We start from the raw sequence: 24649 nt of genomic DNA, 5'->3' as shown, positions 1-24649 counted from the left end.
ACTGAGTTGAAGGCTCATATGAAAAATATTTAACTAATTCTAAAATAAAGATAAAGTGTCCAGACAGTGAATGAATATTGTTAGTGAAACGTCCAAAGGAAACATTTCTCGCGTTATTTGTGTTGAATTTATACGAAAGAGTAGTTAAGAGTCAGTACATATCACCAATGTTTCATTGTCAGAGACAGGCGAGCATCTCTATGACAGTGTTCATTATTTTCCAAATTCCAGACCTGTTTCCAGAGGCATGCTCGCCCTGGAATGCTAGCAGCTAGCAATCAGAGTTCCTCGCGTTTTTCATTTTCCAACCGCAAGGTTTAGGCCTATTTCTGAAGATAGATTTTTTTTCTCCCTCTCTCTCTCTCTCTCCTCCTCTGTCTGGCTATAAGGGCAAGTCTATGATGTGCTGCTTCTCAGCATTCACATCGCCTGAGGAACTGAACACTGAAACCTTGATTAAAGCACAGGTGGGTAAACTTCCTTTCAGCCTGATGCTTGCAGTTTGGATTTGACACATGAGGTTGGAATGCTGACTTTAGTTTTCTCTTAGTGCTCCAGATTAGTACATTGTAGCATATTTTCTGAACCTTCCTTACACATACTTGGTACACACACATGCGTGTTCCTTTGTATGTATCATACACTCATACGTGTACCTCCCTAAGGAGAAAAACTCAACACACTATTTTTTTTTACAGAGATTAAAAAAAGTATATAAGTTTTGTTACCTTTTAAGGACCCAGCTACAAGGACTTGAGCGTATCGTATTCTGTTTATTGAAGTATATGAAAACTGTTTCAAAATTACAAGCAGAAACAAATTGAAGGATTTTAATGTCTTAGATATTCAAAGAAAATGACATACATACAAACTTTCAAGTAGGATTTTTGGCCATAGATCTTGCAGTACATATTCAAAAATAAAGCATTGAACATATTCATGTACAGAAGTGAACGAAAACTGAGGTCTTCCTTTCTTATGATCATTGGGAAGTATAAAGCAAACAATTTGTTGCTGCAACGTACATTATTCTTGCCAGCATTCAGACATGCTAGAACGGATTCCGTAATGTCATTCTGTAATGTCCACAAGAAAATCAAAAAGAAGAACCTTTGGTTTTACATTCCGTACATTCCAGATCACACCTTGAATTAAATACGTTTTCTGCTTAGTACGTAGAAGAGATACGACACAGCACTTTGAAAAGAAATCGAAATTCTCAACCCTGTTTAGACCACGTTAGGCAAACCAGATTCCAGTGTACCTTCATTGAGTCACGCCCATTCACACCTAGTAACTGTTCAGTTTGACGCTTTGAAACCCTCTTGTCTGTTGTCAAAAAATAGCAGTTGATAAAAACGACTTCTCCATTCCTTGCGTTATCGGGAAAACTATTTATTTTACTTATAATTACTTTAAAGCTTCATAGAGAACACTAATATACACGTTTGCTCTTTTTTTTTTCTTTTAAAATATATACAGAGATGGAAGAATTCGAGATGCAGTGTCTTGCCAGAATTGTCTGGCATTGTTTACTTGTTCCACTTCCTCGTTCGACACTCACATTAGTTTACACACAACTTACACAAAGCACAGTCTCTTAACCAATTCACACGTACACGGTTAATACAGTCAGTGATGAAATTTTTAGCAGGCGGGAAAGTACAGTACTTCTTAGCATCCATTATCAGTTAGACAGGGTCCGGGTGTCCCTACACCGCGCTTTCGTAAGGGATGCACCTCCCGGGAGGCCGAGGCATTGTCCCTCTCTTGTCCTGGCTGTCTGGAGGAGACAAGAGAGCCTGGGGACTCCAGTTCCCCAGCGTCACGTAAGAGTTACGCTTGCTTGGAAGAACTGCTGCGGCCTTACTCCTGTCTACGGTCGCGTAGATATTCGTCAGGTTCGGCGCCGCGACGCTGTCGACGTTGGTCGTGCTGCGGGGGCGCGTGATCGTGGCGTAGACGTGGCTCGTGGTCGCGGGGATGTGGACGCTTCTCCTGCTGGCGGGTTGGACGTTGACGCAGGCATACAGATTCGTGAGCGATGCCTGGTGGCCGCCGTTTTGAGCCCCGATGGAAGCCGTTGCCGCCGTCTGGGGATGCTCTATGGGGCTGTAAAGATGCGGGCTGTTCGACCGGGAGCCATACTTGGTGATGGGCTGTACGGTGGCGTAGACGGCGGCGCCGTCGCGGTTCTCCGCCATCGGGCTAGATGATGATGGGGACGCGGAGACTGTAGATGTCATGGGCGTGGAATTGGCTACAGCAGGAGCCGAGGTCGTTGGGATGAGGGGCAGATAGGCGCTTCTCCGCTTAGCGGCGAAGAGACACAGATCCGTGCCGCTCACTTGGTACCCCGGCTGCGCCTTCGTCAGTATCATCGATGGTTCCGCGTAGGTCACTTCCTTGACGGGAGATGGCTCCTTAGGCTGTGCGGGCGAAGAGAATATGAGAGGATGTAAGTCCGTTGAAGGACATGACATTAGATTAGGCCTATCTTGTTATACTGCTATCCCTAAGTGACAGGTGTCTTGGCTTTCCGAAATTTAATGTTATAAAGGTTTATATACAAGATATGAATTATGAATCTCATGGTGACCTATTTTCATGTACTTGACTGCCGCATATGTACAGTACAAAACTAAATGCAAAAGCCTCATTCACATCAAATTTGACAAGTCGTTATTATCTGCAATATCACATTCTTTTGCATCTGATTTCCATCCTTTCATTAACTTGAAAAGGCATTTATGTAAACATCTGATAGACTCGAAGTTCGACATGGAAGAGAAATAAAAGGTACATCAGATTTACCAGTTACGAAGGGTGAAGACTGAAATGCTACTGGGCCATGAACAAAACATAGAAAATTCTACCGAATGGGAAGTCAATAGATAGCCATTTAGGGACTAATCTACCTCTCAGAAGTTGTCGTGAAAAAAAAGGGGGGGTTGGAGGTCTTGTGCTTGCTAGCAAGAGGGCCATCTATAAAAGTTCATGAATGGAACTGAAAATGGGACACTGCTCTTACATGGCTTCAGGAGAGAGATAGAAATCTATATAGAAATCTATATAGTATTGAATGGAATACTGAGAGGAGCTCTGTCGCTCTTTGAACTTACATCATGCTCATGCTATGACCCTGAAAATCAGATCGGCGTGGGTTAGTGAGAGAGATACTGACAGAGCACACTGACGGAAAGATCACAGTACAGTACAGTACACTTTCTTTTGAAGGTGGAAATGTCTGAATTTTCTTTCAGGTAACGCAAAGTATATATATATGTATATATAATCTAAGACATTAAAAAAAATGAGATCAAGATGCACTTCTAAATTAGGCACAGACCTGCGCAGCCTAGGAGCAACACAATGCAACGGCCATAGAAGTCAGTGATAGCCTTGAAACCACTGTTGCAGAATGTGGTATTTTGCAAGAGTTCTGACATGGTAAGCACGACGGTGGAATCTGGCTTCCTCAAGACTTCTACGTCCATCCATCATGTTCCATCCCAAAATAAAAATAAAAATTAAAAAATGAGGAAATGAATCAAAATGTGGAAGCTCTCAGCTTCAGTATAGTATGTACAGTCCAATCCCAGGAGGGGTTAATCCATGCGTATGATTCCTCTACAAAAGTAATTGGTTCTAGTCGGCTTGACAGTTATGCCGGCAGCGGTGAATCTAGTCTAAGAAAAAAAGATTACTCATGCTCTTTCCTCGAGTCATGCTAACTGGGTTAGAATGAGTCATGCTGCTATGTATATACTGTCCTGTTCAGACTGACCTGCAGCATAAAAAGATGATTGCTGCTGTGCCTGTGGTGGTGTAGAATATTAAAAACAGCATTTGAGACTCGTGAACTGTCACAAGGGAAGTAGATGATAAGCTCGCCTACGGGACTAATGTTGATCAGTGCGAAGTCAAGTGTGTGCTATGTCTTCAATCTTTATTTCCTCAGTGAAGAAATTTTTTGGAACTGATATTATGGAAATGACGCAGTAGACTAAATAAAAGATGTTCATCAGGTAGAAACTGTAAGTTAATCTAACGTCTAGAAGACTCTATAGCTACCCTGGTGTTCATTTAACAGAGAACAGACCCGTAACCAAAGATGGGGAATTTTTACGAGCGAAAGAAACCAAAATGGAGTAACCTGATCCCTACAACTATACATATAGATATTCTAGAGACTATACATAGTCAAGAGCATTTCTTAAGGCTACAGTACTTCCCAGTCGCTAAGAGACTTTCCCCTACAGTAATACACATTCTAAAAATACAGTTGAAAAGAAGGAACGTTCGGAACTTAATAGAATTCTAAACCAGACCAAAAGGTCAAGTGATGTTTACTGTGTCTATGTAATGATTTCTTTCTAAAAAAAAACAAAAAAAAAAAAGTCTTTCGAGTTTCAAAATTCAGTAAGAATATTTCCTCTCCTTCACCAAGAGGTATTCGTAACCTGATATATTAGATATTATTACTTCTGTTTCAAATATAATTTTCATATGCCGTTTCTTCCTTTTGACGAAGAGACGCCGATGTCAAAATTCCAGGTTTTCAGTCACAAAAGAAAGGAAAAAAAAAAAAAACTCCAACGAAAAAAGATTCAGGTTTCGATCAAAAATAAACCTTTGAGAAAAGTGGGGTCGTATACCAATCTCTCAGATGTCACGGAAGCAAAATTCCAGAACGATATTAGTTCTTAACAGGAAAACATCGCTCCAATGAGATTTAGAAATATTCACAGTTAGGTAGTATAATCAAACTTTGGAATATGACACTTCCTTCAGGTTTTTAGTTTTTTGTGAAAGAAAAATATTGTGCCGGCTTTGTCTGTCCGTCCGCGCTTTTTCTCTCCGCCCTCAGATCTTAAAAACCACTGAGGCTACAGTAGAGGGCTGCAAATTGGTATGTTGATCATCCACCCTCCAGTCATCAAACATACCAAATTGCAGCCTTCCAGCCTCAGTAGTTTTGATTTTATTTAAGGTTAAAGTTAGCTATAATCGTACTTCTGGCACCGATATTTTTACCAACAACACAGGCCATCACCGGACCATTTCTGAGTTTCATGGGCTGTGGCTGAAAATTTCAAACAGCATGATACGCTGTACAGTTTTCTGTACAGCGTATTTTTCACTTATTAATATTTGAAATCGCTTTATTTGTTGACATTTTCCGCGTGTTTGAGCTGATGCTCGTTATCAGAAGTCGATTTTATGGAATTTCTCAACAAGTATTTTTCACAAATCCGTCTTCATTCGTTCATGGCTCTTCTTTCTTAACCGTCAGTGACGTCATCATACATTTAGCACATCTTCATGCCACGTCTATGTGAGCCAAAGGGGTAAGCCTGAGAAGAGGTTTTGCTAATTAGTAATTACCTTTTCAGCCTTTCACGATACCTTCGTGCAGTAGGAAATATTGCAGCAAATATTGCGGCATCTTGTCTGTTGATAATTGGCGTCCACTCAGAATGCCCCCTTTTTTTTTTTTTTTTTTACCTTAATTGGTAGAGGTATTTGGGTCGCTTTTTTTTTTTGACTGGTGGGCTATCTACTTTGTCATATTTAGGTCTCTTACAGCGGTAAAACTTTACTCAAGGGGGGGGGATCTTGAAACCAGTAGTATCAGACCTTTAGTCAGTTAAACTATATCCTTTTTTATGTTTATTTGTTTATTGTTTGTGATCTTGTCAATGCAATGCATGATTAGTAATTGTTTGATTCTGTTTAGGTTATAGGTTATAATTTTTTTTTATTGCTAAATATCATTTATTCCTACGTGGGAATTCTCTCGTGCCAATAATAAAATACATTTTCGTTGTCATTAACTGATTTTTACTTCTGTTTCAGTTTTTCTTCCTTTTCGGGAATGTTATTTTGTCAGTTATACCGAATACGTTCCCAAAGAACAAAAATTGGTAAGGAATTGAATTTTCCATCGCAAATTGCAGATATACAATTGAGTGACATTTCGCCGTCCCCACGCTCACCTTCAGACGTAAACAGCGTTTGGTATTTCATGTCAATAAGTCATCAGTTTTTCAAAATGCTAGACTTTTTCCGAGCTGGTGCATTGAACTTTCATTGCCAGACTCTTTTTCGTCATTTTACTTCCGAAAATTCGCGTCATCGATTTAGCCATTTCAAATTCAGTTTTCAATCCAGGTAACTGGCATTTCGATGACCTTTGTCGTGTATGAAGGGGAGAGGAGGAAGCACTCGTAAATCATTCCAGACAACTCAGCCTCACAAGATGTAAAAAAGACAGTTTCCAGTTAAGTGCCCAGTTAAGGGGAGGCCGAGTTGTGCTCACTTCATGAGCAGTTGTACTTGATGGAGGCGCTCTCAGTAAAGTGCTCACAGTTGCTGCATGTGAAACTATTCCATTTGTCCGTAGTAAATTATGTATGCTCCATATTTTCTTTTTTAGATATATTTTGTATTTTCGATCGCACAATCCCGAAGACGGAGTGATTGTTGAGCATAATGTTACATATTACTATGTGAAAGGAGAAGAAATTGCTCAGAATTGCAATAGCTTGGTACCATCTACAATGGATAACATTGAGGCCTTGAAGACCCAACAAAATTAAAGGATAAAAGTTAATAATGACGGTATATATCAGTAGTTATACTTTACTTCTATTCTCATTACTTGTTCATAAGTGCATTCACTTTTTATTGATTTTTACAAAATCTTTATAGATTTACTCGAGGTTTGAAAAGTTTGCAGTATGAGTATATAACGTCATTCTGTTTGGTAAAACAAAAATAACAGGTTTTGGTACTGGCAAAAATAACATGTTTTGGCATTAAAACAAAAATAAATGTTTTGGCACTAAAACAAAAACAAAAACACAGGTTTTGTCATTGATATCCCTAGATAATACCGATAAATTAATTGTTTTCCCTCTACATGTTTGGGAACAGTATCCGTAGCATATTATACCAATGTTCCTCACATATTTTGCAACTGTTATAATTCAAAGATTAGCTGGTAATACTTTTCTCCTAAGATTCTGTGGCATGTCCTTCCTTTCGGCTAAAAATACTTGCACACAGATAATAAGTTTAGCTGCATATTATCAGTATTCATCATCAGATCAATGTGAAATGAACTTCACTTTGAATTATGACTTCGTTGCGAGGTTGAAAACGTAAGATTGTTGGAACCAGCAACAAAGAGTTTTGATCAACGGTCATGTAACCAACTTAAGCCTTTTCCTTTTATTGTTTCGGGACCGGGCAGTAACTGTTAATATCATTCTGTGGTTCTTGTTTTGGACTCGCGGCCGCCCGGATTGAGACAAATGTTTTAAGCGTATATAAATAAATATGTGTAGATATAAAATATATATATATATATATATATATAGATTATAATTATAATTATAATTATATTATATATATATATATATATATATATATATATATAAACAAGTATATATATCTATCTATCTATCTCTATATATATATATATATATATATATATATATATATATATATATATATATATATATATATATATATATATTTTATATATATGATAATATATATATATATATATATATATATATATATATATATATATATATATATATATATATATATATATATATATATATTTATAGTGTCTATGTATACGGGTGTGCGCGTTCATGCAGTACTACACGCAATTTTGCAAGGTTTATTCCCGTTTTAAAATTCGGTAATTATTCAATTTGCATATTATTAGGCTTTTCGTAAGGCCTCTAGGGTTGAAAATATTCTTTCTTTTTTTTTTTTTTTATTTAATAAGTGGGATCTCTTCTTGCTGCATTTCCCTATACCTCCTCTTACTTCTTCCTAATGAACACCATATATTTTGGAAGCTTGAATTTCAAGTCAGTGGCCCCCTTGGTGGACTGGTTTCATATGAATAGGTTTCATCTTCTGAATAATAATAATAATGATAATAATATAATAATAATAATAATAATAATTATTATTATTATTATTATTATTATTATTATTATTATTATATAATTGAAGATTTTTTATAAAAAATGGATATATGAACTTTGTGAGCTGTTTATTATTTTTTTATAGCATCATTTCTTCCCTGAAATAAGATGCATACTCTTCACTTAGATATACTGTGTACTTGGTGGTAACTCTAAAACTTGGAAAGGTGTTTAATTAAATCCTTATTTCCTCAGGTGTTAAGGTCATGAGTATCGTAGAATTGCAAATAATTTAGGCAGTGACACGTTAACTTTTTTCAATTCATTTGGTCACAATGTTCTCATATGACTGGATCTTCATCCTGGTGAAATTATAAAATTGTAAATATTATCAACGCGTTTTATTATAAATGATGAACAGATCTCCTGGAATCTTGTGGACAAAATGGTTGGGGCCGAAACAGTATTGAATAACCTCAAGAGAATTCTGAATTCGTATAGTTTTGTCTAATTTTTTTTTTAATTAAAAAAAAAATCCTAGAAAGGTTTCAGTAAACCAACACAAGTCAAAATAGAGAGCAAATAAATTTTGTAAATGTTATATGAGCCTAAATATGATACAATTGTAAACAATTATAGCAACTGCACATTTTTTTCTTAAACGAGGTAATATTCCCAAAAGGATGTTCATAGATTCACATAGCTCGTAATGATAATAATAATAAAAAAAAATTTCATCAGTAACAACAACAATTATGTGTTTTTGCTTTGCTTACCGTTCGAGGTAAAGTTCGGATAGTTACTGAAGAATCTAAGTTGGTTCCTGCCATCCCTTTGCTGCCTCTGTCAATGGCTTCGTAGTCTTGGTACGAAACATCTGGAAATCAGGGAAAAGTCAGCAAACTTTCCTAGCGAAATATATACGGGGTAACGTTAGCAAACTTTTTCCTATAGAAATCATACGGGGTAAGTTTAGCAAGATTTTCTAAGTGGATTCGTAAAAGTTGGTCAAATTTCTTACAGAAATCATAGGGGGGTAAAGTTAGCAGATTACTGAAATCATACGGGGAAAAGTTTGCATAGTTTCTTACTGAAATCATACGGGAAAAGTTAGCAAATCTCATACTTGAAATCATACGGGGAATAGTTAGCAAAGTTTCTTCTTGAAATCATACGGGGAAAATGTAGAAACTTTCTTATTGATATCATACGGGTAAAAGTTACCAAATTTCTTGCCAAAATCATACTGGGAAAAGTATGCAAAGTTTCTTACTGAGAACGTGCAGGGAGAAATTAGTTAATATTTTACTGAAAACACACTGGGAGACGTTAGCTAATTTCTTATTGAAATCATACGGGGAATAGTTAGCAAAATTCTTCTGAAATCATACGGGGAATAGTTAGCAAAGTTCTTCTGAAATCATACGGGAAAAGTTAGCAAAATTCTTCTGAAATCATACGGGGAATAGTTAGCAAAATTCTTCTGAAATCATACGAGAAAAGTTAGCAAAATTCTTCTGAAATCATACGGGGAATAGTTAGCAAAGTTCTTCTGAAATCATACGGGAAAAGTTAGCAAAATTCTTCTGAAATCATACGGGGAATAGTTAGCAAAATTCTTCTGAAATCATACGGGAACAGTTAGCAAATTTCTTCTGAAATCATACGAGAAAAGTTAGCAAAATTCTTCTGAAATCATACGGGGAATAGTTAGCAAAATTCTTCTGAAGTCATACGGGGAAAATTTAGCAAAATTCTTCTGAAATCAAACGGGGAATAGTTAGCAAAATTCTTCTGAAATCATACGGGAATAGTTAGCAAAATTCTTCTGAAATCATACGGGGAATAGTTAGCAAAATTCTCCTGAAATCATACGGGAAAAGTTAGCAAAATTCTTCTGAAATCATACGGAGAATAGTTAGCAAAATTCTTCTGAAATCGTACAGGAAAAGTTAGCAAAATTCTTCTGAAATCATACGGGGAATAATTAGCAAAGTTTCCCACTGAAATCAAAACCCGTGAAAATCTTTGGATATAGAGTCAAAATAATTATAAGAAAAATTCCAGGCCATCCTCAAGCAAGAGCCCGTGCTTGCACGAATCCAGCTGAATACTTTGTACCGTTATTTAAGCCCAGGGGTTCATTGCATGTGATAAATAAAACTACAGGATATTTATTGAGCAAGAGCCTGTGCCGAAGTGAAAAAGTTAATTTTAAGGCTAAATAAATGGAAAAGTTTTTCGTTATCAGTGCATAAAACTACTGGCTGACCATTTAGAGACACCCCATGCAGGTTGGAGAAAACATGATATTATTTACTGATATATGAACCGTGAAGGTAATTGTTTTTGATATATAAAACTACTGGCAGACTAATTGAGCAAGAGTCCATGCTGACCCAAAACCAGTTTAATCTAACAACAACAGCAATAATTCACTGGCGTTTTCTTTTAGGCTTTTGAAAACTATCTGAAAGACTGCCTGCAAATAATCTTGAAAAATTTATTTTTGGGGAGGATGCCTCCATGTTATGAGGAAATGTCAGTGGTATTTTGAAAGACCTGCCAATCAAAATTATTCTAAGACAGGATAAGTAGAAAACATTTATTTTGGGGAAAGATGCTTTCATGTTATCAGGGAATTTTAAAGGCATTTTGAAAGGCATACCAATCAAAACTATTCTAAGACAGGATAAGTAGAAGAGATATATTTTGGGAAAGATGCTTTCATGGAATTTCAAAGGAGTTTTGAAAGACATACCAACCTATACTATATCAAGACAGGATAAGTAGGAGAGATTTATTTTTGGGAAAGATGCTCTCATGCTATGAGGTAACTTCCAAGGAACTTTGAAAGACACGCCAACCTATGTTATATTAAGACTGGATAAATAAAAGACTTAAAAAAGACTTAAATGAATAAAGACGAATGGTCTTCGGGTTTTACCTGTCTTGTGAGGTATTATGTCAGGATTCTTATCATCCGGGTCTACACCCCCGCCTCCCGTCGGAGGCCCCTCCTTTACCCTGGAAGCCAGCACTCCAACGTTGAGGGGCTTGTTCTCCAGGTCGCCCTTGAACTCGTCCCGCGATCCCGGGTTGCCGGCGGCCGTCGGGATGGGCCTCCTCATCTTCATGACCACCATGATGACCAGGGCGGTGAGGATCAGGGCCAGAACCACGCCGATGAGGATCCCCAGAACTGGTGTGAATTCAAAGAGCGTTGGAGGACCTTCGAAGGAAGAGGGCGGTCGAGGGTGAGTGGGCAGGATTAGTCACTGGGTGATGATTATCTGTTTTTACTGTTGATTATGTTAAAAGTTCAACCATACCAGCATGTCGCATTATTGTTGTCCAGGCTTTCATAAAGTGCAAAGGATGATCAAATTCCATTTTAGTTCTAGTCAAAATAAGCTATTGTAGCCAGACACGCCAAGATTCAGTTTTCAAAAATTCCATTTTGTTTCTTGTTGAAATAAACCATTGTAGCCAGACACGCCAAGATTCAGTTTTCAAAATTGCATTTTGTTTCTAGTTGAAATAAACTATTGTAGCCAGACACGCCAAGATTCAGTTTTCAAAAATTCCATTTTATTTCTAGTTGAAATAAACTATTGTAGCCAGACACGCCGAGATTCAGTTTTCAAAAATTCCATTTCATTTCTAGTTGAAATAAACCATTGTAGCCAGACACCCCGAGATTCAGTTTTCAAAAATTCCATTTCATTTCTAGTTGAAATAAACTATTGTAGCCAGACACCCCGAGATTCAGTTTTCCAGAATCTAGAAGGTCTCAGTGTTAAATCTCAATTTTAGCGATAGTGATTATAAATGTTATTGAAATTTTGTTTTCCCCATTTTACCTATTCCCATTTCTAGATTCTCTAAGGAGACAGTGTGACAGTGCTGGACTTCATTATAGATTAATATAAATATCAGTTTAGTGATAGTATGAAAACTAGCTTCACTTGACAACCTTGAATTCACATCACTACAGTGGATTCTCGATAAAACTGTTCAGGTATCTTTGCTGAAATTAATGGTGAAAATATGGCAAAACATTACCAAACAACTTAGACAGGCAGCAAGTAAGAATCTGAGGGTCAAAAATAACGAGTATTGCCTACAGTTTGCCGTTCGTATTACAATATATGTGGTTCTCCTGGTGTAGCGAACACTTGTTAAGATTTTTAGAGCTTGCCAACATTTCATGGGGAATTTTATACAAAAGAAGGCTTTATTAAGTAAAGCATTGTGCCTAATGGAAATAAACAGCCTGGTCCATATTCTTACAAACTCGATTTTATTGTTATTAAAATAGTTAAAGTACATAGCTATTTCCCGTACAACATACCACACCATTTGGGATTGAGCAGATCCTTTGTATATGTATATGTATATATATATATATATATATATATATATATATATATATATATATATATATATATATATATATATATATATATATATATATATATACATATATATATACATATACATATACAAATATTTGCTTCTAACGCCTTGTAATATAACCTGATTCTTTTAAAAGGATTCATTAATAAACTCTGTTATATCACTTCTGATTGGGATGAGCCCAGAATGAATGAAAGGGAATGATGAAGTTATCAAGAGAAGCATTCAGGTCATATCGAAAGTAAATGCTTTAATAGAGCTCTCTGTAGACAAAAAGTTGTGAATAATTCATTGCTTCTGAAAGCAGTGTGTATATAAATATACATATATATATATATATATATATATATATATATATATATATATATATATATATATATATATATATATATATATATATATATATATGCCACCGTGGCGGCGCAGTTATATGGTTCTCAGCTACCAGTCGAGAGGGCCAGGGTTCAAATTCTGCCGCTCACTGATGGCTCCGATTGTGCCACTGCATAAATCTGGTAGCCCGTCATCCTAAAGGTCCGAAAAAACCCAAGAGGATCGGTAGGAGATTAGGTACCAGCCTTCAGGCTGGGAGTTAAACAGTGGGCCTGGCGACACACTGGCCATGTCATAGGCATTGGGACCTGTCCCCACTGGCTGTCGACCTAAGAAACAGGAGATCAGCTTCTGCCCTATAAGCCTTCAGAGGCCCAGGGGACTTTATCTGTCTGCTAACTGTTAAGTATCTATCTGTCTGTCTATATATATATATCTATCTATCTATCTATCTATCTGTCTGTCTATATATATATATATATATATATATGTGTGTGTGTGTGTGTGTGTGTGTGTGTGTGTGTGTGTGTGTGTGTGTGTATAATGCAGTCAAAGAAAGGATTGTAGGTATTTCATGGTAATTGCTAATTGCTTAGGATACATTATCAAGTGAGGATAGTGAAGAGAAAGTACTGAGTCTAGTGAAAGAGATGGAAAGCGTTCGTAAAAGGGGAAAGCTGAGTGAGAGCACAAGTGAATGAAATGGAACCAGAGAGATGGTGAAATAAATCAAGCGACAATTCAGTGGTTTGAGGGTGAGAGTAGGTGTCAAGGAAGATGACACAGTCCTAAGGTTAGGTTAGGTTAGGATTTGCCGGTTCCAGGGGAACATTTGCCCATTCCTCAGGCCACTGAGACGTAATACGTTAGGTTAGGTTGGACTTACTGGTTTAATAATAGTCTGCTGTATTTTGCTACATTTAGACTATGTCAATCATTTGACACAGAGGATCACCATTTGTTCAATTTTTCATTTGACACTGACAGAGGATACTCTGTACTCACCTTCTGCGATAGCACTCACATGCCATTTTACAAATATTTTCTGAACTCTTAATTTATAAACTGTTAGAACTGAGTTACTGAATATTGCTTAAAATCTCAAATAATAGTTATATAAATAAATATCCTTTGCCAATTCGGTCTTATGCCACTTTTAAATTCAGTGCTTATAGAATTTATTTGGGGACACGATTTCACGGACAGTTCCTTAACTAACTTAGCCAATGAAGACAGCAAAGAGAAATCTCCCGTTTACCTGTTCTTTTCTCGGCCACTTTCAAAGTGAAAGTCTCGAGCTTCGAGATGGGGCTTCTGCCCTTGCCGTTAGCTGCGTAGGTCATCATGAGGAAGGCTATCCCTGGCCGGAGCGCCGTCAGCACGAAGAAGGGCTCCGACGAAGAGAGGTTTCGGTGTAGGGCTCCCGTCGTCGAATCGTAGACCTGTGGGAGGGGTAAGATGGCGTCCGTGTTGTCAGTAGGTAAGTTCGAATGGAATGGATGATGGCTGATTGTCATAGAGGGTTTGGAAATTATTTGATTTAGTTTATTTTTTGTGCTTGGTGAACTCATTTCTTCATTCTATGAATGTTTACTTATGTGAAGACCGTTGGGAGGGGTGTGGGGGATGGCGTGGGGATTGTCAGTAAAATTTTCCGGTTAATGAAGTCATATACGAATGTCATTAAGGATTTAAAAATACGTTAAGGTAATTATTTTTGCTTTGTCTGAATAAATGATTTTTGAAACCTATCTATTTTGTTTTTACTTTCTCTTTTAATTATGAATTTTGAGACATCTAAGTTGGGGACCTTCTACCTCAGCGGTTCCTTGCGGTGTTAGAATTTTCCAAAACCAAGTGAAAAAATTATAACACAAATTCTCTTTTCACTACATTACGAGGAACGTGTAAATAATAAAAATTTATCTTTTTCTTTTTACAAGCAATCAAGTCTTACATCAACAGTCGGGTAACATCAGCGAAACATCAGATCAGTCAATCATTCAACTTACTTCCATGTAGAATATTTGAGTGAGTCCTCCGTCGAAACCAGGCGTGCAGGAGACTTGGATGGCGTCCGTTGTCTGGTTGGCTATGGTGCAGTTTTTCGGCGGGTCTGGTGGTCCTGTTTGCGACACAAGGAAGGAAAGGAGATTAATATCTATTTATCTGTGTGTCGATATGTGTGTGTGTATGTATATGTTTGTATGTATATATATATATATATGTATATATATATATATATATATATATATATATATATATATATATATATATATATATATATATATGTGCACACATATGTGTGTGTATGTGAGAGAGAATTAGATGACAATGTCAGTATTAAGTTAAAGAAGTTGAACATCTAGGCTTGAAGAAACTAGGAAGAATGGAGTAAAAACAAAAGGTCAGACAGCGGTGCAACTATTAGTACGAGGACCACTGTAAGGAACCTTTTGTCATTTCGACAGTGCCCCGTCACAGGCAAGTTGTAGGCATTGCGGATAGATATAAGTCTCTGTTCATTCGTGAGAAAGATATTTGATTAGAAGGAAAGACTTGCAAAAAAAAAAAAAAACTAATAACTTTTAAATTTGGAATAACAGGAAGTCAAGTTTGAATTCAGCCTCATAATCCATCAGTACTATTTCCACTGAACAGGCTATTTTGAATATGTCTCGATATCTCATTTTTGGGGAAAGGTCGTCTTCTTTTTCCTCTTCTTGCAAAATAAACTTAACTTTTTATTATAGAATAACATGAACTTCAACTCGAATTCCGCCCTATAATCCATCAGTAACATTTCCAACGGACAGGCTATTTTGAATATGCCTCGATATCTCATTTTTGTGGAAAGGTGTAGTTTTCCTCCTCCTCCTCCTCCTCTTCTTCTTCTTCTTCTTCTTCTTCTTCTTCTTCTTCTTCTTCTTCTCTTCGCTCTTCGTCTCCTCTTCTTCCTCCTCCTACCTCTTCTTCTCCCCCTCCTCCTCCTCCTACCTCTTCTTCTCCTCCTCCCTCCTCCTCCTCCTCCTCCTCCCTCCTCCTCCTCCTCCTCCTCCTCCTCCTCCTCCTCCTCCTCCTCCTGCGTCCCTAACACCTCAATCTTCAGCCTTCAGGAGCATAATCTTTTCCGACACTGCAACGCGAAAGGAGTCGTTGCATAACCAACTCTTTTTCAGGAGACTTGCAATGGGCGCAATTGAGTTTGAGACGTTTTCCGCGCTGGAAAAGAAGAAGAAGAAGAAAGTGGAGGAGGAGGAGGAGGAGGAGGATAAAAAAACTAAAAAAGAAAAGAGGAATCTCTCTTTAATTCGCGGAAACAGACCTACGCATCCTCCGTCAGCGGGAAGAGGGTTGGGGTGATAGGGGGGGGGTGGTGATAGGGGAGGGGGTACCATTGATCCATCCCGCTGTTTTTCCCATATGCAAATGCTTACCCAGGAAGCGTTTTTGGGCGAAAAGGACGTTCGATGAGAGAGAGAGAGAGAGAGAGAGAGAGAGAGAGAGAGAGAGAGAGAGAGAGAGAGAGAGAGAGAGAGAGAAAAGGTGTCGGGAATGTTGGAACGTGCTCATAACCTCTTGGGTGAGACTGTAATTGGTGTCTGATGTGTTTTTTTTTTTTTATCCATGAAATTACTCGTATATTTGCTTCCTTTTAAGCAGAAGTTTTTTGGGGATTATCTGTAGTTTTGAAGTTAAGCTGTTTTTTTTTGTTAATGGCTATGTAATTTAGAAAATTGTATCTTTCGTTTGGTTATGATTTATTTCAGTAATCAAATTAGCTCCTAAACTTGGCAGAATTTTTCTGAGGATTATCTTTACATTGGTATATGTGAAGTATTCCAGCCCTGCAGTTTTAAAGTTAAGCGTTTCCTTGAATGGGTAAGTTATTTAGAAGTTGATACCTTTCAACTGGTGAGGATTAATTTCAATAATCAAATTAAGACAAAAAAGGCTTTACATTTCCTTAAAAAAACAACTCTTAACCTAGGCGTTTCATAAACCGTGCTGAAAAAAAAAACACACACGCACAAATACGCCAGAATGGGAAAGAGACCGGCGCTCGCGCGCGAATTTGCGCGCCCACTGCCCTAATAGGAATTTAGCACCGCGTAAAAACGGCTATAACCTTCTTCTCAATTCAGGAGATATCTTTTAAGCCAGGCAGCTACTCCGTTCCGGCTTCTTACCCCATAATGAATTCATAAAGATCATTTTTTTCCCTCCCTTCGCTGAGGTTTTTATTTTTAGTTTTCTGTAAAAGAAAACTATTGTGCCGGTTATGTCTGTCCGTCTGCGCCTTTTCTGTCCGCCCTCAGACTTTCAAAAGTACTGAGGCTGGATGGCTGCAAATTGCTTTGTTGATAATCCACCCTCCAGTCATCAAACATACCAAGTTGCAGCCCTCTAGCCTCAGTAGTTTTTTTTTTTTTTTTTAAGGTTAAAGTTAGCTATAATCGTGTTTCTGGCAACGCTATAGGACAGGCGTCACCCGGCCGTGGCTGATAGCTTCATGGGCCGCGGCCCATACAGAAAACTCGATTGTGCCGAGAAACTTTGGCGCATTTTTTACTTTGTTTTTTCCTCCTTCTGCTGAGGTTTTTATTTTTTTCTCCGCAGAGGCTTTTAATTTTTTCTCCGCAGAGGTTTTTATTTGTTTCTCCCGCTAAGTTTCTTCATTTTTCTTTCCTCTTACCGCTGAGGTTTTTATTTTTTTATCTCCTTCAACCGAGGTTTTTATTTTTGTTCCTTCTGCTGACGTTTTTATTTTTTCCTCCTACCTCTGAGGATTTTATTTTTTCCCCTGATGTTTTTATTTATTTATTTTTTTTTTTGCCTTCCAATGAGGTTTTAATTTTTTCCTCCTGCTGAGGTTTTTGTTATTTTTCTACTTCCGCTGAGGTTTTATTTTTTCATCCCTCCACTGAGGTTTTTATTTTCTTCTTCCGCTGAGGTATCTATTTTTTCCTCCATCCGCTGAGGTCCTTATTTTTTTCCCTCCTTCCGGTGAGGTTTTTATCAGCCACTTGTAAAAACATTAGAAGCGCTGCCATCCCTTTGGGATGCATTATGGTAATGGCGCCTAAGAATTTGCATCCAGCGATTTGGCTACAATAGAAAGAGGTTACAAACTCCATTAAGGCATCTCGAGCTTCCTCCAAGAAACATATTTCCATGTCGGTACTCCGCTGTCAGTTTTTTTTTTCAGTGTTTTTCTTGTTCTTGAAAGACAACGAAATCATTTCAGATACACGTCGCGGATGAAGATTGATTCGAATATTCTTTTGGGAAAAGTTTCTGCCTCATTATATTCTTGATATTCTGGACTGGAGCGATCAGAACTCGGTACTGCGGTCTTTTGTCTGTATTAATTCTCGTCTTTCTCTTCTCCTCCTTTGTTCCCCGGCGTGACTTCTTCGACTGACTTTTAATCACCGTTGTTCTTTGTTATCATTCTTCGCATCTTTGTTCGTTTTAATTTTCGGTTGTTTTGCTGTCGTTTTCGTTTTTGCTTGCACTCTATTTAGCTGATGAATTTTCCCCCCTGATTAGAAATTTTTAAGTACTGTAACACTTTCATTATTCTGAATTTCTATCTGATTATTTTTTTTATGTATTTCCAAAACCAGGATGGAAGAAAATGAATGCAAATTTGATAACTTATCTTGGTTTTATTTGTATTTGAATTTAAACTGAACTTGAAAAGTTAAAGCGAAGATGCAACACATTACCATCCCAAAACAGTTTTCCTTGTTTTTCACTCACTTGCTTACATTTTTATCCGATTTTTTTTTTCATTAGTTTGTTAATTTATATTTGCTTTTCTAAAACTGATCTCTTCTTTCTGTATTTCCTGTTACCTTCTGTTACTTCTTTCAAATGAACACCATATTCTTTGGAAGCTTGACTGTGGTGGACTTGTTCCATATGAATATGGTTCATGTTCTGAATAGTAATAATAATAATAATAATAATAATAATAATAATAATAATAATAATAATAATAATAATAATAACAACAACAATAATAACAATAATAATAATACACGTTTAAAGAATTGCTTATTATCTCTCCTGTCAGGTTGGGCTATCGATAGCCGAAAAAGATTGGCAATTGTAATTTTAAATTGTAAACGTAATAAGGCTTCTCACATTAATGGAATTTTTGACGACGCAAAGGCTTTACTCTCTTTAGAAACATCACACTCAGACAAAATTGATATTACTGAATTGCATACTTGGTAAGAAGTTCTGGTTATCAGATGTGCTATTATTATTATTATTATTATTATTATTATTATTATTATTATTATTATTATTATTATTATTCAGTAGGTGAACCATATTCATAAGGAACAGGCCCACAGGGGCTATTGACATGGAATTAAAGTTTTCAAAGAATATGGTGTTCATTAGAAAGAAGTAACGGAAGGTAATGATAAATTCAGAAAGAAAAGATCACTTATTAATAGAGGAAGAATAAATTAACAAATTAATAATAAATAGGTGGGTTGTTCTTGATGCATATCAGTGTCGTTCCTAAGTTACTGACTGTGACGCTAGTATAGAAACTTAGATCTAATTGCGGGAAGTAATTTAGAGACTTTGGAAAATACTTTTCGTTTTGTTTAAATAAACAAAACATTTTTCAAAGGCTCTTTTGTTTAAATAAACATATTATTGAATTAACGGAAAAGAGGAAAATGGAATTGTAAATAAACTCTAGAGTTTTGAATAGGGAATCGATACAGTTATTTGCATAAAAGTTCCTTTTCAAGTTTGAAATTGCTTTAAATTTTCTTTTGTGTTATCTTTATCAGAAGTGAAAAAAATAACGTTTCGATATACGAAATGAGAAAAAACAAGTAAAAAATTCGCAGAAGTTTCATCGGCGCAATCAAGTTTTCTGTACATCGTATAATTAAGGCCACCGAAAATAGATCTATCTTTCGGTGGTCACGGTATGATGCTGTATGAGCCGTGGCCCATGAAACTTTAACCACGGCCCGGTGGTGGCATGGCCTGTATTATTGCCACATACACGATTATGGCTGACTTTAACCGTAAATAAAATAAAAACTACTGAGGCTACAGGGCTGCAATTTGGTATGTTTGATGATTGGAGGGTGGATGATAAATATACTAATTTGCAGCCCTCTAGCCTGAGGGCGGACAGAAAAAAAGTGCTGACGGACGGACAAAGCCGGCACAATAGTTTTCTTTTCAGAAAACTAAAAAGGAAAGATCAGTCATTTTTTTTTATATAATCTAAGCTTTCCAATAGTGAAAGCCATTATACTCAAGAGAAGACTGGCATTAAATCCCAATAAATGTTGCAATTCGTGGAAAAAGGATCTCAAAGATTTCACTACAAAAACAATCTTCTTCTTCTTCTTCTTCTTCTTCTTCTTCTGAAGAAGAAGAAGAAGAAGAAGAAGAAGAAGGAGAAGAAGACGATCCTCTTTAATATATATTACACATTCATTAACCTTGAGGCTTTGCTATAAAAACTCGCGATCATTCCTCCATTAAAGCTGTGCAGTAAGTAAAATTTGGTAAGACTTAGAGGGTATATTGCGTAATATGCTTTCATGTCTTTTTTTATATTTTTTTAAGACTTCCAAGTAACTGAAGTACGTTTGGGATCTAGTATTGGAAAACAATAAAGGAATCCAATAAAGGAATATTAAATGGGAAGATTTTGTTGAATAAAGAGAGCCCATTTGGAACTCTCATGTCGAAAATATAACGGACAGAAGACAATTTTTTTCCAGGAAATCTAGACTGAAATTTTAAAATAAATAAATAAATAAATAAATAGACTTTTTTTTATCATTCTTGGTTTATGAGAAGGACTTCTTGAATTCCTTCCCGTACTAGTTCCTTCCCGTCCTAGTTCCTTCCCGTCCTAGTTCCTTCCCATGTTAGAAGACATTTTTTTTTTTCGGGGAAATCTAGACTGAAATTATTAAAAAACTTAAATAAATAGAATTTTTTTTATTATTCCTGGTTTAGGAGAAGGACTTTTGAATTCCTTCCCATTCTAGAAGACATTTTCTTCGGAGAGATCTAGACTGAAATTATAAGAAAAATAGACTTTTTTTTTTTATTATTCTTCGCTTAGGAGAAGGATTTTTTAAATTCCTTCCTTTACTAGTTCCTTCCCATCCTAGAAGACATTTTTTTTCGGGGAAATCTAGACTGAAATTAAAACAAAAAAATAAATACTTTTTTTATTATTCATGGTTTAGGAGAAGGATTTCTTGAATGCCTTCCTGTACTAGTTCCTTCCCATCCTAGTTCCATCCTATCCAAGAGGCAGAGAACGACAGGCTTTTGTTTGAAAGGCCTAGAAGTAAAAAAAAAAAAAAAAGAAGCGATAAGGGGGGGGGAAAGTTTTTTCCCATTCTCCTTGTTAAGAGGAGGAAGTTTTCACGCTAATGAGAAGTCTTAATGGGAGGATCTCAAGGACCACATTTTATATATATATATAGTCCCTTCCGTCCTACGGGAAACGGGTCCTTGGGGCTTTTTGGATATTAATGGCTGTAAAATGATAATTTATTCACGAGGCAGTTAGTGATAAGGATTTTCTTTCTGCCCTTTTTTCTGTCCCGGAAGACATTTGTTATTCATAGTTTTTCCTCGGCTCAAAGAGACTCGCTGAATAACCTTCCCCCCCACCTTCGAAGTAAATAGATGTATGGTCTTATTTGTACAGTCAGGTAAAGAGTGGGGGGGGGAGATGAATGATAGATAACTAGGCTTTATTTTCGTTGCTCCTACTTTTATTAGGTTTTTTTCTTTGATCTGCTTTTGTTCGGTTTGATTCGTTGATCCTACTTTTGTTAGCTTTAGCTTCGTTGATCCTACTTTTGTTAGCTTTAGCTAGTTACTCGTAATTTTATTTTGTTTGATTTGGTGCCTCTGTTTTTATTAGGTTTTATTCGTTGATCCTACTTTCATTGGATTTTATTCGATGATCCTATTAGGTATTATTCGTTACTCCTACTTTTATTAGGTTTTATTTGGTGTCCCTACTTTTATGGGTTTTATTCGTTGATCCTACTTCGACTGGATTTTATTCGATGATCGTACTTGTATTAAATATTAGGTCTTATTCTTTACTCCTACTTCCATTAGGTTTTATTTGGTGCCCCTACTTTTATTAGGTTTTATTTGGTGCCCCTACTTTTATTAGGTGCCCCTACTTTTATTAGGTTTTATTTGTTGATCCTACTTTTATTAAACATTGAGTTTAATTTGTTTCTCCTACTTTTATTAGGTTTCATTTGGTGCCCCTACTTTTATTTTCTTTTACGTTTTTCTCACATACGTTTTTTTTGCTTTACTTTTAATCGCTTTTATTTTTTCCTCCTCTCCTGCATATTCTTGCCGTTTTTCCCCGCTTATGCCCTTCACTCCTTGCTTTTATTCCTTGTCTTTTTTTTTTTTTAAATCCCCTCTCTGCTTTTTTTTTTTTTTTCTTTATGCTTAACTTCATTCCGAAGCACATCAGAATTCCACACCGGCCGAAGAAAGGATCATTCACTTTCTTTTCCCCGAAGAGAAATGTTACAGATTATTATTATTATTTCTCGGAACGGGAAACCGAGCGAATTCAGGACCCAGTTTACGCCCTGCGTATATTTCATGATCTAAATAGAAATCGTATTCGCCTCATCTAGCATGAACTGGCTGTACAAATAAGACGGTTCCTTGTTTTCATTGTTTTGAGGAGGGAGGGGGTGGGGGTTGGGGAGGGGGGCGGTTAATTGCAGCAAGTTTCCTTTATCCTAGAATGAGCATCGAGTAATTTACACTCGGATGGACGATATTCGCCATGAATTTGTAAGCAGCGTATTGACTGAGCGTATCATTTTCCCTGGCCGTCAGCCCATCGACATAGTTGATGAGATGTTTACTTCAGACTGATCATCAAAGGCTCTCCGAGAACTTGCTGTTTAACAACGTTAGTCAGGAACCCTTGAGAGCTCGGTATTCATTTTATACAATGCGAGTGCCAAGATGGCGCCTGAACCTGTTGGGAAATCGCAGTGGTTGGCCGATCAGTTTGTATCAACACTTCAGGTGGCGTTAAGATACGTAGACTATTTGGATGGCGTTCGAAATATTGAGGTGGTTTGACTCTGAGGTTTTTGACTAGAAGAAGGTTTTTTGTAGAAAAAAAGTAGTGGGTAAATTCAAACTAAGTTTTTGTAATTTTTCCTTACGAGAAGAACGCAATCTAGATTTCCATTGAATGTTCTCTAGTGATCTTATGAAGGCTATTGAGGTTTTAGAGTGACCTTTTTTTACACTGATGGTTGGAAAAAGATGGATAGATTCCAGCTTAAGGTTCTTGGAATAAGAACTGCTTCGTGGTTTTTGCTTTGGACTGAATTTCTTCCTGTAGTAAAGCTCCTTTGACTGAGCTAAATATTATGTGACTAATGGACCTTCTGAGTAACTGGTTATGTAAGTAAGGCTATAAAAAATACACCTTGCGGTCTTGAAAAATCCGTATCAGATTCCCCCCGATTCCAAAATGCAAATCCTAAAAAATGTTGATATAATATCCAAGTGGAACAAATGTGTAATAAAAAATAATAGAAGGTTGATCTTCCTTCGTTTAGGATCTTAGCATAAAAAAATGGTTTCAGTATTATTATTATTATTATTATTATTATTATTATTATTATTATTATTATTATTATTATTATTGAGAAGTAATGATTTTAACTAGACTATTGAATCCCATTCCTAGTGAGGCATCGATGACTTGGGATGTCGTGACGCCAGTTGGATAAACCTATAAACTAGCCTATAAGATCGATACCGTTTCTAAACTCTCATGAGGTTCGCCGGAATTTGGTCTTCAACGAGACGTGAAAATTGAAGGAAAGTAAAGTTATAGAAGTTGCACAGCTGTAGGTGGGAAGAAACTGGGGAAACGGATGTAAAATGAAATTAAGAAGCTGTTGTGAGCAGCGCCTCATAACAGGCATTAAAATACGTAAATAGAATTGACAGGCATAATGCGATGCAGTTGCGTACCGAAGCGGTTCTAAGCAGCGCTTCGTGACGGGCTTCAAAATGATAAAGTTGATTTTTCTCCTTTAAGAAAAGTTATCCATTTTCTCTGCTGATTCTATGTAGCAATTTTATGAACCAATCTTAGCAAATAACTCGACGTTTTTCCCTTTTTACTAGGGGAATGGCATAGGCCTTCAACAGCATATATAGAATGTCTTAGCAATCTTTAAACTTTCCATGTACAACCGAGCCCCGCCATTGATTAATCTCCCAGTTATTGTTCATTACTTCGGATTTTTTCCCTCTTATAGGGCTCAGGCATCCGTACATAAAAGGTCAAAAATTTATTTAAAAAAAAAAGGCTTCGTGTCATTGTTCGGTCATTATAAACGCAAGAGAGGTCGAGGCAAACAAAAGACTCGGGTAGTCGTGAAATGTTTGTTTAACAAATAACGTCTTTTCCCCGTATTCAGGGACATTTGCCGTTAAAATAGGAACTAATTAAAAAGCATGTTTTGTAAGTCATTCTTCCACCGGTCTGGCATTTGAGATTGGAATTTAATCCTTTTCTTTACTTGGTTTCTTGGACCTCTCTCTCTCTCTCTCTCTCTCTCTCTCTCTCTCTCTCTCTCTCTCTCTCTCTCTCTCTCTCTCTCTCTCTCTCCACGGGTCAAATCGTGTGGGTATGTGTGTGTGTTTTTGAGTTCAAAAGCTCTTGCATTGTTTTGTAAAAGAAAATCATATTTATATTAAAAATTAACTAGGCAACACAATTGATAATGGCTGAAGGTGATCAGCTCCTTGTAAACAAAAGCATCTAAGATGGAGATAAATCCCACTCCTTATTACCCATAAACAAAATCCAGGAAGGAGTTAATCCATCAAAATCCGGGAAGGAGATAAATCCC

At 36.8% G+C, this 24649-nt stretch overlaps 1 pseudogene; it reads right to left on the bottom strand.

Moving 5' to 3' along the window:
- Positions 1–759: 759 nt before the first annotated feature.
- LOC136839924 (hemicentin-1-like) overlaps positions 760–24649 on the bottom strand; it is an 843194-nt pseudogene continuing 819304 nt past the window's right edge.

Source organism: Macrobrachium rosenbergii, chromosome 1 (genome assembly GCF_040412425.1).
Source record: "Macrobrachium rosenbergii isolate ZJJX-2024 chromosome 1, ASM4041242v1, whole genome shotgun sequence".
Taxonomy (NCBI): Eukaryota; Metazoa; Arthropoda; class Malacostraca; order Decapoda; family Palaemonidae; genus Macrobrachium; species Macrobrachium rosenbergii.
Note: the sequence above shows the minus strand (reverse complement) of the source record. Positions and strands in the feature narration are given on the sequence as shown.